Source organism: Callithrix jacchus, chromosome 13 (genome assembly GCF_049354715.1).
Source record: "Callithrix jacchus isolate 240 chromosome 13, calJac240_pri, whole genome shotgun sequence".
Taxonomy (NCBI): Eukaryota; Metazoa; Chordata; class Mammalia; order Primates; family Cebidae; genus Callithrix; species Callithrix jacchus.
In genome coordinates this window covers 43,075,789-43,092,670 of record NC_133514.1, presented here as the reverse complement: position 1 = coordinate 43,092,670, position 16,882 = coordinate 43,075,789, and the positions used below count along the sequence as shown (strand labels likewise).

The 16,882-nt window shown below is 45.7% G+C and overlaps 1 protein-coding gene and 1 pseudogene across 1 annotated transcript in view; one reads left to right on the top strand and one right to left on the bottom strand.

Annotated features, from left to right (window-relative positions):
• LOC118146666 (uncharacterized) overlaps positions 1 to 16,882 on the bottom strand; it is a 102,278-nt gene that overhangs the window by 58,764 nt on the left and 26,632 nt on the right. The window lies entirely within an intron of this gene.
• LOC100389220 (tetratricopeptide repeat protein 7B pseudogene) lies at positions 9,220 to 11,444 on the top strand (annotated as a pseudogene).

The following is a 16,882-nucleotide window of genomic DNA, read 5'->3' as shown; positions in this document are numbered from 1 at the left end:
CCTGTGAGTAAAATGCTATCAGACCGCATCACATGCTACAGAGAAATCTTTAGCTCAAGAGGAGTCAACCTATGTGGCAAACTCCATTGTTGTCTTATTTTAAGAAACTGCCACAGCCACCTCAACCTTCAGCACCCACCGCCCCCATCAGTCAGCAGCCAGCAACATGGAGGCCAGACCCTCCACCGGCAAAATGATTACAACCCACCAAAGGCTCAGATGATTTTCAAATTTTTAAGGAATAAAGTATTTTTAAATTAAAATATGGGCCAGGCACAGTGGCTCATTCCTATATTCCCAGAGCTTTGGGATGCCAAGGTGGGCGGATCACCTGAGGTCAGGAGTTCAAGACCAACCTGGACAACATAGTAAAGCCCTGTCTCTACTAATAATACAAAAATTAGCTGAGCCTGGTGGCAGGTGCCTGTAATCCCGTCTACTCAGGAGGCTGAGGCAGGAGAATCGCTTGAACCAGGGAGGCAGATTGCAGTGAGCTGAGATTGTGCCACTGCACTCCAGCCTGGGCGACAGAGTGAGACTTTGTCTTAAAATAAATAATTCAATTAATCAATTAAAGTATGTACTTTTTTTTTTTTTGAGATAGAGTCTTGCTCTGTTGCCAGGCGCCAGGCTGGAGTGCAGTGGTGCAATCTTGTCTCATTGCAACCTCTGCTTCCCGGGTTCAAGCACTTCTGCCTCAGCCTCCTGAGTAGCTGGGACTACAGGCGCACACCACCACACCCAGCTGATGTTTGTATTTTAGTAGAGACAGGGTTTCACCATGTTGGTCAGGATAGTCACGATCTCTTGACCTCGTGATCCACCCACCTCAGCCTCGCAGAGTGCTGGAATTACAGGTGTGAGCCACCGCACCCGGCCAAGTATGTACTTTTTAGACATAATGCTATTGCACGCTCAATAGACTGCAGTATAGTGTAAACATAGCTTTTATAAACACTGGGAAACCAAAATAAAGTTTTGGTGACTTGCTGTATTGTGATATTTGGTGTGCTGAGGTGATCTGGATCTGAACCACAGTATCTCTGAGGTCTGCTGGTAGTGCTGCTGCAGGGCAGAGGCTGCGGGTCGCTATGGAGCAGCTTCAGTGTTCACTCCCAGCCCTCCCCGGACTTCTGCGCTGCTTTGCTCCTGGCATCAAAGGAATTCCACCTGCATTCTTCAGACGCATTCATTTATTTCAACGAGTGATTTTAAGATTTTGGTTGGCTTTTTAGATCTTTTTGTAGGCCCTCCGGTTAGCCTTATTGCTGGCAACCTGTGTCCTTTATTCATCAAATGGTCTTTTGATTTTATACAGAGTGGCTTCCGGAGTTGTTAAATATGAAGATCTATCCCGGCAGACCCTATCTGATTGTTAACATCTGTAAGAAAAAATAAGCAGAATTCCTTTCACAATTCTATCTTACCTTGAGAAGCTAATCTTTTTCCTGGGTGTGCCACATGGTAGAAAAGTAAATCAATTAAAGTGGCCACATTAAAAAGAAACAAAAAACCAACCAAGACAGTGCAACTGGAATGACCAGCTTCACCAGTTCATTCACACACACGAAGTCACATCCCTTTAATATTCAAAGTAATCTACCTTACCAGAGAGAGAACTGGAGACCCTGATCAGTCCCTTAGTGATCCCCATTTCCATTGCTGCAGAGCCCACTCCCTGCTCAGGGTTCCTCAGGTACAGGCTCTTTATTTCTTCCCCAGGCACCCTGCCTCTGCTTGTCATACTCGCCCGCATGGCCCAGATGCCCTGCATCAGGAGACATGGCCAGCCTCCCCAGCATGACAAGGCTCCTGTTTACCCCGCCACCCTCGTCATCCAGACTGGGTTTTGGTTCAGATTCCCCTTCCTTCATAACAAGCAACTGCCTGCAGACACTTGAGGTCTTTTCCTGATAGAGGACCCCAGGCAGGCCTGACTCAACGTGGCTGGAATAGTCAAATAACATTGCACCTCAAACAGAAAGAATATGTGCATGAGGGTCTCAATCCTGTAATGCCCTGGAGAAATCGGACCACATGCAGAATTTCCTTTCACTTCATAGCATAGCAAGAAGTATTGGGAATGGCGGCCTTTATCCAATCATTTAAAAATGGTTGGCCAGTCATGGTGGCTTGCATCTATAATCTCAGCATTTTGGGAAGCCGAGACAGGCAGATCGCCTGAGGTCAGGAGTTCAAGACCAGCCTGACCAACATGGAGAAACCCCATCTCTGCTAAAAATACAAAAATTAGCCAGGCGTAGTGGCGCATGCCTGTAATCCCAGCTACTTGGGAGGCTGGGGCAAGAGACTCACTTGAAGCCAGGAGGCAGAGGTTGTGGGGAGCCAAGATCATGCTATTGCACTCCAGCCTGGGCAACAAGAGTGAAACTCTGTTTCAAAAATAATAGTAATAATAATAATAATAATAATCGTGCTACATTATTATTCCAGGGTAATAGGGGGTTAATTAAGAAGTACCACTCTAGGCCCTGAGTGGGAGGCTCATATCTGTATTTCCAGCACTTTGGGTGGCCAAGACAGGTGGATCACTTGAGGCCAGGAGTTTGAGACCCTGTCTCTACTAAAAATAAAAAAAAGAAAAATTAGCCAGACATGGTGGCACACACCAGTAATCTCAGCTACTCGAGAGGCTGAGGCACAAGAATTGTTTGAACCCAGGAGGTAGAGGTTGTGGTGAGTTGAGATTGTGCCACTGCACTTCAGCCTAAGTGACAGAGGAAGACTATTAAAAAAAAAAAGGACCAGTCAAATGATTGTCTTAGAAAAACATTTACTCCCAAAATGAGGTGCCTTATGATCTCCAACACTGGATGTGAAAGCAAATGGAGGCTGGGTGTGGTGGCTCACACCTATAATCCCAGCAACTTTGAGAGGCCAAGGCAGGCAGATCCACAAGGTCAGGAGTTCAAGACCAACCTGGCCAACATGCTGAAACCCCATCTCTACTTTACAAAAATTAGAGGGGCACGATGGTGGCACGTGCATGTAGTCCCAGCTACTCTGGAGGCTGAGGCAGGAGAATGGCTTGAACTCAGGAGGCCGGGTTTGCAGTGAGCTGAGATCGTGCCACTGCACTCCAGCCTGGGTGACAGAGCAAGAGACTCCATCTCAAAAAAAGGAAGAAAGGAAGAAAATGGAAACTTTTATTTATTTATTTTTAATTTTAAATTTTTTGAAAAGTATGATCTTAAAATCAATAACTTCACTTTCCAGCTTAATAAATTAGGGGGAAAAAAAGAACAAACTAAACCCCAAGCAAGCAGAAGGAAGGAAAAAAATAAACACTAGAGTGGAAATAAATGAAATAGAGGATAGGAAAATAACAGAAAATACACCCGGGGTAACGTGGTGAGACCCCATCTCTACAAAAAATTAGCCAGGAATGGTGGCAGGTACCTATAGTCCCAGCTACTTGGGAGGCTGAGGTGGGAGGATCACTTGAACCTGGGAAGTAGAGCCTGCAGTGAGCGGAGATTGTACCTCTGCACTTCAGCCTGGGTGACAAAGTGAGACACTGTCTAAAAAAAAAAAGAAAAAGAACGAAAAGAAAAATACCAAAAATAAACCAAACCAAAACTTGTTTTTTCCAAAAGATCAGCAAAATTGATAAACCTTCAGCTACACCAAGGAATTTAAAAAAGAGAGAAAACTTAAACTACTAAAGTTATTTTTTTAAATGTATTTTTATGTTTTTGAGACAAAGTTTTACTCCAGTGGGCTGGAGTGCAATGACACAATCTCAGCTCACTGCAACCTCTGCCTCCCAGGTTCAAGCGATTCTCCTGCCTCAGCCTCCTGAGTAACTGGGATTACAGGCATCCATCACCACACCCAGCTAATTTTTGTATTTTTAGTAGAGATGGGCATTCACCATGTTGGCCAGGATGGTCTCAAACTCCTAACCTCAGGTGATCCACCTGCCTCAGCCTCCCAAAATGCTGGTATTAACGGATGTGAGCCACCACACCTGGCCTCAAACTACTAAAATTAGAACTGAAAAAGGGTACATTATTCCAATAGACAGGAGGAAAAAGGGATTAAAAGGGAATACCATGAACAACTGTATGTCAACAAATTAGACAATTTGGATGAAATGGACAAATTTCTACAAAGACACAAAGTACAAAAATGGAATCAAGAAAAACCAGAAGACCTAAATAGGCCTATAACAAGTTAAAAGATAGAAGAGGAAGTGACTTCGCAGTTCATTCAAGGAGGGCAGTACTACCCTGATTCCAAAACCAGATGAAGATATACAAGGAAAAAACCCTGCAGAACAATGGAATTTATGAATAAAGATGTAAAAATCCTCAACAAAACACTAGCAAGCTAAATGCAGGAACATAAAAAGGATTAAACACCATGACCACAAGGGAACTATCCTGGGAATGCCAGGTTGATTTAAGATCTGACAATCAATTAATGGAATACTATAAATTAATAGAATCCAGGGCAAAAAAAAAAACTTGATCATCTCAATAAATGCAGACAAAGCATGCGACAAAACATGACACTTCTTCATGATAAAAATATTCAACAAAAATAGGATAGAAAAGTTCTCCCTCAACCTGATATGGGATAGAGGGAAGCTATTTTAAAAAATGGTGGCCGGGCGCAGTGGCTCATGCCTGTAATCTCAGCATGTTGGGAGGCCGAGGTGGGTGGATCATCTGAGGTAAGGAGTTTGAGACCAGCCTGGCCAACATGGCAAAACCCTGTCTCTACTAAAAATACAAAAATTAGCTGGGTGTGGTGGCATGCGCCTGAAATCCCAGCTACTAGGGAGGCTGAAGCAGGAGAATTGCCTGAACCTGGGAAGTGGAGGTTTCAGTGAGCTGAGGTCTCACCACTGCACTCCAGCCTGCATGATAGAGTGAGACTCAGTCTCAAAAACAAAACAAAACAAAATACCCAGTGGTAAAAGGCCAAAGGTTTTCCTCTAAGATTGGGAAGAAGACAAGGATGTCTGCTCTAATCACTTCTCTTTAACAGTGTACTGGAGCCATGGAAATTAGGCAAGACGAGGAAATGAAATGCATCTAAGTTGGAAAAGAAAAGTAAAACTATTTCTATTTACAGATGACATGATCTTGTATAGAGAAAATTATAAGGAATTCACAAAAAATCATTAGCCCTAATAACTGAGCTCCGAATGTTTGCAGGATACAAGATCAATCCACAAAAATTAACTGTATTTTTATACATTAGCAATTAACATTCTAAATATGAAATTAAGCAGTCAATTCCATTTATAATAGCATCAAAAAGAATAAAATCCTTAGGTATAAGTTTAACAACAGAAGTGCGAGACTTGTACATTCAGAACTATAAAACGTTGAAAGAAATTTAATGAGCTCTCAGTAGGCCAGGCATGTGACTCACACCTGTAATCTCAGCACTTCAGGAGGCCAAGGTGGGCAGATCACTTGAGGTCAGGAGTTCGAGACCAGCCTGGCTAACATGGTGAAACCCCGTCTCTACTAAAAATACAAAAATTAGCCGGGCGTGGTGGTACACGCCTGTAATCCCAGCTACTTGGGAGGCTGAGGCAAGAGAATCGCTTGAACCCGGGAGGCGGAGGTCGCAGTGAGCCAAGATCATGCCACTGCACTCAAGCCTGGGCGACAGAGTGAGACACTGTCTAAAAAAAAAAAAAAAAAAGAGAGAGATCTTAATAAATGAAAAGATCTCACGTGTTCATGGATGGCAAAATTTAATATTGTTAAGATGGCAATATTCCCCAAACTCATCTACAGATTCAGTGCAATCCCTACATTAAAAGAATTCCAGCTGGCTTTTTTGCAGAAATTGACAAACTGATCCTAAAGTTCTGATGGAATTCAAGGGAGCCAGAAGAGCTAAGACGATTTGTAAAAAGAGCAAAGGAGCCAGGCATGGTTCACATTTATAGTCCCAAATACTCAGAAGGCTGAGCCTGGGGTACTGCTGGAGACCAGGATTTTGAGGCCAGCTGTGCCTTTACAAAAGAAGGAAGGGAAGGGAAGGAAGGAAGGAAGGAGAGAAGGAGGGAAAGAAAGAAAAAGAGGACAAAATTTACAAATACTAAATGTATTGTAAGGCTTTAATAATCAAGACGGTGAGGTATCAGCACACAGGAAGGCATGTAGATCTATGAAAGAGAAATAAACCCTTATATTTACGGTATGTTGATTTTGGAAAAGGGTCTCAAAACCATTTAACAGGGAAATAATAGTGTATTCAACAAATTGTACTAGAAAAACTCAGTATCGTCGTGCAAAAGAATGTAGGTGAATCCCTATTTCACACTGTACACAAAACATAAGTCAAAATAGATCAAATACCTAAATGGAAGCTTATTATAAAACTGTTATAAGACAATGTAGGAATAAATTTTGATGACCTTTAGTTAGGCAATGGCTTCTTAGCTATGATTTCAAAAACACAAGCAATAGAAGAAAAAAATAACTTGGACTTCCCAGGAATTAAAAACTTGTGTTGCAAAGGATATCATCAAGAAGGCAAAAAGACAGCCCATGGAATAGGAAAACAAATTGCAAATTACAAACCTGATAATGGACTTGTTTCAGAATATATTAAAAACTCAGCAATAAAAAGACAACACAATTTAAAGTGAGCAAATGATTTGACTAGACTTTTCTTTAAAGAAGATGCGTAATGGCCAGGTGCGGTCACTCACACCTTTAATCCCTGCAGTGTGGGAGGCCAAGGTAGGTGGATCACCTGAAGTCAGGAGTTCGATACAAGCCTGGCCATCTCTACTAAAAATACAAAAATTAGCCAGCATGGTGGCGTGCACCTGCAGTCCCAGCTACCAGCTACTCGGGAGGCTGAGGCAGAAGAATGGCTTGAACATGGGAAACAGAGGTTGCAGTGAGCCGAGATTGCGCCACTACACTCCAGCCTGGGCAACAAGAGCAAAACTAAAAAAAAAAAAGATATGTAACGGTCAAATGAGCACATGAAAAGATGCTCAACCTCACTAATCATTAGTGAAATCAACATGGCAACAAGAGTCTGCTTTACACCCACTAGGATGGCTGTAACCAAAAAGATGAACACGTTTTAAAGATGTTGTGAAGAAATAACAATCCTCATAGCTTGCTCCTGGGAGTGTAAAATGTCATAGACTCTTTGAAAAACAATTTGGAAATTCCTTAAAAATTTAAACAGTTACAACATAACACAGTAATTTCACTCCTGGGAGTATACCCAAGAGAAATAAAAACATACATCCACATATAAACATGTATAGGGATGAATGTCTGTAGCGGCATTATTCATGATTGCCCCAAACTGGAAACAACACAAATGTCCATCAACATTTCTTGATGGATAAATAAAATGTGGTATAACCATACAGTGGAATATTATTCAGCTGTGAAAAGAAATAAAGTACTGGCCGGGTGCAGTAGCTCATGCCAGTAATCCCAGGACTTTAGGAGTTTGGGGTGGGAGGATCGCTTGAGCCCAGGAGTTCGAGACCAGCCTGGGCAACATAGTGAGACACAGTCTTTTCAAAAATTAAAAAATTAGCCAGGTGCCGGGCACAATGGCTCACACCTGTATTCCTCAGCACTTTGGGAGGCCAAGGGGGGCAGATCACCTTAGGTTGGGAGTTCGAGACCAGCCTGACCAACATGGAGAAACCCCGTCTCTACCAAAAATACAAAATTAGCCAGGCATGGTGGTACATGCCTATAATCCCAGCTACTTGGGAGGCTGAGGCAGGAGAATCACTTGAACCCAGGATGTGGGGCTTGCAGTGAGCTGAGATTGTACCATTGCACTCCAGCCGGGACAAGAGCAAAACTCTGTCCAAAAAAAAAGTGAGCCAGGTGTGTTGGTACAGCTACTTGGAAGGCCGAGGTGTGAAAATTACGTAAGCCCAGGAGGTTGAGGCTGAAGTGAGCTTTGATTGCACACCACTGTACTCCAGTCTGGGCAACAGAGACTCCATCTCAAAAAAAGAAAGTACTGATACATGCTACAACACAAATGAACTTTTTTTTTTGAGATGGAGTTTTGCTCTTATTGCCCTGGTTGAAGTGCCATGGCGTGATCTCAGCACACTGCAGCCTCTGCCTCCTGTGTTCAAGTGATTCTTCTGCCTCAGTCTCTCCAGTAGCTGCAACTACAGGCGTGTGCCATCACACTCAGCTAATTTTTGTATTTTTAGTAGAGACAGGATTTCATCATGTTGGCCAGTCTGTTCTTGAACTCTTGATCTCAAGTGATCTGCCCGCCTTGGCCTCCCAAAGTACTGGGATTACAGGCATGAGCCATCATGCCCAGCCAACAATTGAACTTTGGAATCATTATGCTAAGTGAAAGAAATAAGTCACAAAAAACACACATTATTTAATTCAATTTATATGAAATGTCCCGAATAGGCAAATCTAAAGAGGTTAAATTAGATAAATGTTTGTTAAGAGCTGGGTGTGGAAGCTGGAGGAGTAAAAGTGAGACAGAGAGTAACAGTTGATGGGCATGGTGTTTTTTTAGGAGGATGAAAATATTTACAGTTAGATTGGGGTGATAGTTGCACCAACCTGTGAACTTAGTAAAAAGCATTGAGTTGTAGGTTTTAAATGAGTAAATGTTATGGCATATGACTTATAACTCAGAAAGTTGTTTTTAAAAAAAATAACTTCAATAAGGGGCAAGTTGAAGTCACATACCTCCAGAAATAATTCCCAAAGAAAGATGTAATATCACTTTTGTAGTATTCTGTCTGGGAATGAATAACTAGAATCTAACGTGAGTAAACAGAAAAGAAATCGCAAACTTTTCTGAAACATAAATGGTCTGTATTCTTCAAAATCGCCAGTATCCTGAAGGACAAACAATAGTTGGGGAAATTTGCCAGATTAGGGACATGCCACATGTGATCCTGGACTAGATCTTGGAGAGAAAAATGTCTTAAAGGATATATTTGGGACGATTAACAAAATTAGAATGTGGATTATAGAAAAGATTAATGTATCGCTGGGTGAGGTGGTTCATACCAGGCCGAGGCAGGTGGATCACGAGGTCAAGAGATTGAGATCAGTCCCCAGCCGGCGCTCCCGTTACGCCGCGGAGCCGGGAGCCGGAGCCCGAGCCCGCGGCGGCGGCGGCGGCGGTGGGATGCTGCGAGGGGTTGCCGCGGCGGCGGCGGCGGCGGGGCCTGCGGGGCGGGCGGCCGGGCCGGCCAGGCCGCGATGGCGACCAAGAAGGCGGGCTCGCGGCTGGAGACGGAGATCGAGCGCTGCAGCTCCGAGTGCCAGTGGGAGCGGATCCCCGAGCTCGTCAAGCAGCTGTCGGCCAAGCTCATCGGCAACGATGACATGGCAGAACTTCTTCTCGGGGAGTCAAAGCTGGAGCAGTACCTAAAGGAACACCCCCTGAGGCAGGGGGCCAGTCCCCAAGGCCCCAAGCACCAGCTGACTGAGGTCCGCAAGCATCTCACCGCTGCCCTGGACCGAGGGAACCTTAAGTCAGAATTCCTACAGGAATCCAGTCTGATCATGGCCAAGTTGAATTATGTGGAAGGTGATTATAAAGAAGCTCTGAACATTTATGCCCGGGTGGGCCTGGACGACCTGCCGCTGACAGCTGCCCCCACACAGGCTGCGGGTGATCGCAGAAGCCTATGCTACCAAAGGACTTTGTTTTGAGAAGCTGCCTATTTCTTCTTCTACCAGTAATCTCCATGTGGACCAGGAACAAGATGGCATCACCTGTTATGACAAAGCAGGGGACATCACACTCCTGTATCTCCAAGAGATAGAAAGGGTAATACTTACTAATATTCAAAACAGAAGCCCTAAGCCTGGCCCTGCTCCCCACGATCAAGAACTAGGTTTTTTCCTAGAAACAGGACTTCAGAGAGCTCATGTCCTCCATTGCAAAAATGGGAACTTGACAAGAGGAGGTGGAAGATTTAGAGAGCTTCTCAGAGCAGTTGAGACGAGAACAACTCAAAACCTAGGAATGACAATAGCCAGGAAGCTGGCAGAGATCCTGTTGGGGGTATGTGTGAGCAGAGCTACTGAAACCCTGGGGAGGATCCAACGTGCCAGTCACCTCTGGACAATCTTCTCCACAAAGGAGCAAACACGAAAGCCTGCACTCTCACTCACAGGAGAGAACATATTTTGTCCTCAAGAAAATACTGAAGAAGCCTTGTTGTTGTTGCTGATTAGTGAGTCAATGGCCAACCAGGACGCTGTGCGGAGCAGGATACCTGAACACAAGAGTGACCGCCTCATCAGTCTGCAGAGTGCATCTGTGGTCTGTGACTTTCTGCCCATTGTTCTTGGAAGAAGAGGCCTGTATGACATGCTTTCAGAGTGCCTAGAAAGAGCCATGAAGTTTGCCTTTGAGGAGTTCCACCTGTGGTACCACTTTGCTCTGTCCCTGATGGCTGCTGGAAAGTCTGGCCCTGCTGTGAAGGTGCTGAAAGAGTGTATCTGCCTAAAGCCGGATGACGCCACCATTCCCCTCCTCGCTGCCAAGCTCTGCATGGGCTTCTTGCAGTGGTTGGAAGAGGCTGAAAAGTTTGACGTCGTTGACGTGGGAGAAGAAACATCAGCGTTCAAGGCCAAAGGCTGCTTAGCTCTGGGGCTCACGTACAGTCTGCAGGCCACTGCTGCTTCTTTGCGAGGGATGCAGGAGGTCCTACGGAGAAAGGCGCTTCTTGCATTTCAGAGGGCCCACAGCCTGTCACCCACAGATCACCAAGCAGCTTTCTACCCGGCTCTGCAGCTTGCCATCTCCAGACAGATTCCAGAGGCTCTGGGGTACATCCACCAAGCTCTTCAGCTTCAAGATGACGATGCCAACTCCCTGCACCTCCTTGCCCTCTTGCTGTCAGCACAGAAGCATTACCATGATGCTCTGAACATCGTTGACATGGCCCTGAGCGAATACCCAGAAAATTTTATACTACTGTTTTCCAAAGTGAAGTTGGAGTCGCTCTGCCAGGGCCTGGACAAGGCGCTCCTGACTTGTCAGCACATGCTGCAGATATGGAAATCCTGCTACAACCTCACCAACCCCAGTGATTCTGGACGTGGGAGCAGTTCTACATTGCTGACAGACGACAGCTTAATATAATTACTTTGTCAGACTTCAGCGATCCTGAGACAGGCTCCATCCATGCCACATCAGTAGCAGCCTCAAGAGTGGAGCAGGCACTGTCAGAAATGGCTTCGTCTCTGCAGAGCAGCACCCCTAAGCAGGGCCCGCTACACCCCTGGGTGACACTGGCACAGATCTGGCTCCATGCAGCTGAAGTCTACATCAGCATCAGGAAGCCTGCAGAAGCCACAGCCTGTACCCAAGAAGCTGCCAACCTCCTCCCAATGTCCCACAACGTCCTCTACATGCGTGGCCAGATTGCCAAGCTGCGGGGAAGCATGGATGAGGCGAGGTGATGGTATGAGAAGGCCTTAGCCATCAGCCCCACCCACGTGAAAAGCATGCAGTGACTGGCCCTGATCCTTCACCAGCTGGGCCACTACAGTCTGGTGGAGAAGATGCTCAGGGACGCGGTGCAGGTGAACTTGACAGCCCGCGAGGTGTGGAACGGGCTGGGTGAGGTCCTCCAAGCTCAGGGCAATGACGCGGCGGCCACCGAGTGCTTCCTGACAGCCTTGGAGCTGGAGGCCAGCAGCCCCGCTGTGCCCTTCACCATCATCCCCCGTGTGCTCCGAGCAGGCACCTGCCAGCCTCACCTGCTGCTCAGGCCTTGGAGGCCTTGCCAGGTGCCGGGGCTCATCCCATCGCCCCATGGGGATGAATCTGCTGCACGGAGGCCACGGACGAGTGTTCGGATGGGCCACGGCGAACCAATCAAACCAACCCCAAGTCATCGCTCTCACCACGTGTGTTTCTCTTGTTTTTCACCAGTCCAATGATAGTTTCTGAACCTACTGTCATTGTTCAAAATGGATTATGTGCCATATTTTGTTAGTTGACATCTGAGTTTTAAGTAAAATGATTATGGAATTAATCAGCAAGTATAGAAGAATATATTCAAAGTTAAAATTCAGTGGCAGAACAGATTATTTTTATCAGAGCTGTAAAGAAAGCAACTGTTTTCTCCCACACCCCTCCTGCCCCACCTTGGCCCAGAAACCAAATGTGAACCGTCCTTTTCCCATCTCAGCACTAGTCCCAGTCGGGACACCAGATGACAAGATCTTGGTTTTACTGTCAATAATTATACCATGTGATCAGTTACTATCCTCACTTAGAACAAAGCCTGAGTCCAAGAATATTTATATTTTACCAATATATGCCTGTTACAAGAGAAGGAAATATGAGTTATTTAACTTTTTAATGTGAATTCAGTTTATTTATCGATGGAAATATGTACAAAGAAGCTTCAAATGGAATATTTACTGACCTTCCTTATACATGACAGACACTTGGCTACATGGGAAGATGATGTTAATAATAAAATGATTTTTAAATGAGAAAAAGAAAGAGATTGAGATCATCCTGGCCAACATACTGACACTCCATATCTCTATCAAAAATACAAAAATTGGGCATAGTGGCTCACGCCTATAATCCTAGCACTTTGGGAGGCAGAGGTGGGTGGATCACGAGGTCAAGAGATCAAGACCATCCTGGTCAACATGGCGAAACCCCGTCTCTACTAAAAATACAAAAATTAGCTGGGCATGGTGGCACACGCCTGTAGTCCCAGCTATTCAGGAGGCTGAGGCAGGAGAATTGCTTGAACCCAGGAGGCGGAGGTTGCAGTGAGCCAAGATCGCGCCATTGCACTCCAGGCTGGGTGATAAGAGTGAAACTCTGTCTCAAAAAAATAAAAAAGAAACAAAAACTAGTCAGGTGTGGTGGTACACACTTGTAGTCCCAGCTACCCAGGAGGCTGAGACAGGAGAATCACTTGAATCCGGGAGGTGGAGGTTGCAGTGAGCTGAGATTGCACCAATGCACTCCAGCCTGGGTGACAGAGTGAGACGCTGTCTCAGAAAAAAAAGTATTATGTTAATGTTAAGTTTCCTGAACTTCATAACTGTACTATGGTTAGGTAAGAAAATATCTTTGTGGTTTTTTTTCTTTTTTTAAGACAGGGTTTCACTGTTTTACCCAGGCTGGAGTTCAGTGGCTTGATCCTGGCTCAGTGCTCACTGGAGATCATTCAACCTCCTGGGAACAAGTGATCCTCCCATCTCAGCCTCCCAGGTAGCTAGGGAAGGCAGGTGTGCACCACCATGCTTGGCTAATTTTTATTTTTTATTTTTTTGTAGAGATGGGGTCTGCTATGTTGCCCAGGCTGTCTTGAACTCCAAGCCTCAAGCAGTCAAGAATCCTCTTTAATCTTCAGGAACCTGTGTCTTCCACTGTGTCACATGAGATCACAAAGACAGAATTTATACCTATTAGGCTGGGCATGGTGGCTCATACCTATTATCCCAGCTACTCGGGAGGCTCAGGCAGGAGAATCACTTGAGCCTGGGTGGTGGAGGTTTCATTGAGCTCAGATCGTGCCACCGCACTCTGGCCTAGATGTCAGAGTGAGACTCCATCTCAAAAAAAAAAAAAAAAAAGAAATTATCAACACAGGACAGTGATTACCTGAAAGTTGGGGAAAGGAAAATGAGGGAAATGTGGCTGGAGGAAGAACATTAAAGGTACTAGCAATGTTTTATTTATTAACGTGAGTGTGTATAGGGGTATATGTGTATATGTTTGAGACAGGGTCTTACTCTGTTGCCCAGGCCAGAGTGCTGTGGTACGATCTTGGCTCACTGAAACTACCACCTCCGGGGTCCAAGTGATTCTCATGCCTCAGCCTCCCAAGCAGCTGGAATTATGGGTGCCTGCCAAGACACCCGGGTAATTTTTGTATCCTTAGTAGAGATGGGATTTCACCGTGTTGGTCAAGCTGGTCTCGAACTCCTGATCTCAAGTGATCCATCCACCTCAGCCTCCCAAAGTACTGGGATTGTAGGCATGAGCCACCACACCCAGCCCTGAATATCTGTCTTAGGTACTGTTGCCTTCCTGGGTGAATGACATCAATGACCATTTATTTCCTCCGAAGCAGTCGGTTAGTCATGAACTTTCTAATGTGGATAGTTCCTGGGTCATTCATGATGGTGGTCAATCCTGAGACGACCAGGGAAGGAAAAAGGGCAGACTACTTTAAAACAATTTTTTCCTCGAGGAATTTCAATGATCCTCTACAATCCATTTTTAGGTACTCAAGTAGTTCTGTATGATTAGAGGAAGGATGAATGTGACAGAGGGCACGAGGCGAATGTCTAGAGGCAGACAGCGCCAGGTCATGAAGAGCCTTGTGTGCTGAAACCATGCTGTGTTGCAGGGAGGTCTCTACCTAAGCCTGGACAAAGACCAGGTACGTGCTGCCAGCGACTCCACCCCCAGCCTTGCTTCATCAGTGCATCTGGGGTAGATCAGGACACACTGTGGAACTCCAGTACCACGTAATGTGGAAGCTTACAGGAAATGCCTTAGCTTCTTAAATCAGGTAAGCAATGTTTTTTTTTTTTTTTTTTTGAGATGCAGTTTTGCTCTTGTTACCCAGGCTGGAGTGCAATGGCGCCATCTCGGCTTACTTCAACTTCCACCTCCTGGGTACAAGCAATTCTCCTGCCTCAGCCTCCCAAGTAGCTGGGACTACAGGCACGTGCCACCATGCCCAGCTAATTTTTGTATTTTTAGTAGAGACGGGTACGCTCTACTAAAAATGTTGACCAGGATGGTCTCGACCTCTTGCCCTTCTGATCCACCCGCCTCGGCCTCCCAAAGTGCTGGGATATAGGCGTGAGCCACTGTGCCCGGCCAGCATTTTTTTTTTTTTTTTTTTTTTAGAAACAGCTCTCGCCTTGCCACTGGGCTTTTGTAGAAGTTGAACATCTAATCTAGCCATTAGGCACCAGGTAAGCTGAGCTGCCTTCCATGGACCAGGTGTCAGCTGATCCAATCACTGCCCTGCTGTTGCTCACTGGTACTACATCATCCAGAGGAACAGGTATGTGTAACAAGGAACAGGCCCCGGAAGACAACTGCTTCAAGAACAGATGGATCAAAGGCTCAGTGCGGTAGCTCACGCCTGTAATCCTACCACTTCGGGAGGCCAAGGCAGATGGATCACCTGGGGTCAGGAGGTTGAGATCAGCCTGGCCAACATGGTGATACCTTGTCTCTACTAAAAATACAAAAATTAGCTAGGCGTGCTTGAGCGTGCCTGTAATCCCCACTACCTGGGAGGCTGTGGCAGGAGAATTGCTTGAACCTGGGAGGCAGAGGTTGCAGTGAGCTGATATCATGCCACTATACTCCAGCCTGGGTGGCAGAATGAGACTCCATGCCCTGGACCAAAAAAAAACAGATGGAGCATATTTTCAGTGTGTCTACTCACAGTGCACTCTGGCCCCTGCTTAGCTGTGGACACTACTGTGTCCTTATGAAGAATTCTTCACTCAATCCAACTGAATGAGGAGAAACTATTTTGAGCCTGGCTTACCAATGGAATTTGTGGTTCTGTAGCCTCACTAAGAAGTTCTTCTGGGGCTGGGCATGGTGGCTCATGCCTGTAATCCCAGCACTTTGGGAGGCTGAGGTGGGCAGATCACCTGAGGTCAGGAGTTGGAGACCAGCCTGGCCAACAATGGTAAAACCCCATCTCTACTAAAAATACAAAGCTGGGGACAGTGGTACATGCCTATAATCCCAGCTACTCAGGAGGGTGAGGCAGGAGACTCGCTTGAACCTGGAAGGCGGAGGTTACAGTGATCAGAGATGGCACCGTTGCATTCCAGCCTGGGCAAGAAGAGCAAAACTCTATCTCAATCAATCAATCAATCAAACAATCAAAGTTGTCCTGAAGGACAGTGATACAGAGAAATCTTCCAGGCAGATAGAACATCAAGCAGCACATCTCCTTGTCTACTTCATCAAGAAGAGATTAGCCTGAATGGAGAACCTACCTCAATTCACCGGTAAAGGCTGGTGGCTGGACTGAATGATCAGTGACTTAGAATGACCTTGATTTGGAGGGTAGCTGCTTTGGGGAGGAGGTTTGAGGACAGACCTCTCAGATCGTGCCAGTAGTATGCAAAACGCTGGGCCCAGATATATGTTCACCAACAGCCCTAAGAAGAAGGCTCCTAATAACCAGGTTGGCAAGATGACTGAAGCCAGCTTCCTTCTCCCACCACTTCAGTGATTCATGAATAAAGTGGCAGTGGTGGCAAAGCAGGAGCTGTGCAAAACCTCATCATCATGAACTTCCCTTCACCAAAGCCAGCCTTGGGTATCATGGGCTCATGACCATGCTTCGGCCCAGCATGCCAGCAGCAGCCACCAGTCTTGAGTCCCCAGTATGGTATCACTTCCGGGTGATAGGTTGATTACATAACATAGGACCTTTTCATCCTGAAGGGGGTAACAGTTGATCCTCATAAGGAGGGACACAAATGTTTACTTCACATTTGTTTTTTTTTTTTTGGCTGTTGTAGCACTGCCATCCATGGACTCACAGAATGTTATACATGTCACAGGACTCCAGAATAATATTACCTCTAACCTAAAAAATCAGTCCACACTTAAAAAAGAAAAGGACTGGGATTTATCGTCTCAGGATGCATTGATCTTACTGTGTACTCAATCACCTAACAGCAGCTAGCTGCTCATTTAGAAGGGTCAAGTGGAAACAGTCATGTAATTGCCACCTGCTCCAGAGAGACGAAAACTTTCCTGTCCAAGTGGAACTGGACATGCAGAATCATGCGGATACGAAAAAGCACCATATCTGAGGCATTGCAGAAAATGGGGCAGGCAGGTGAGCTTTGTAGGTCCTACTGAGCAACCT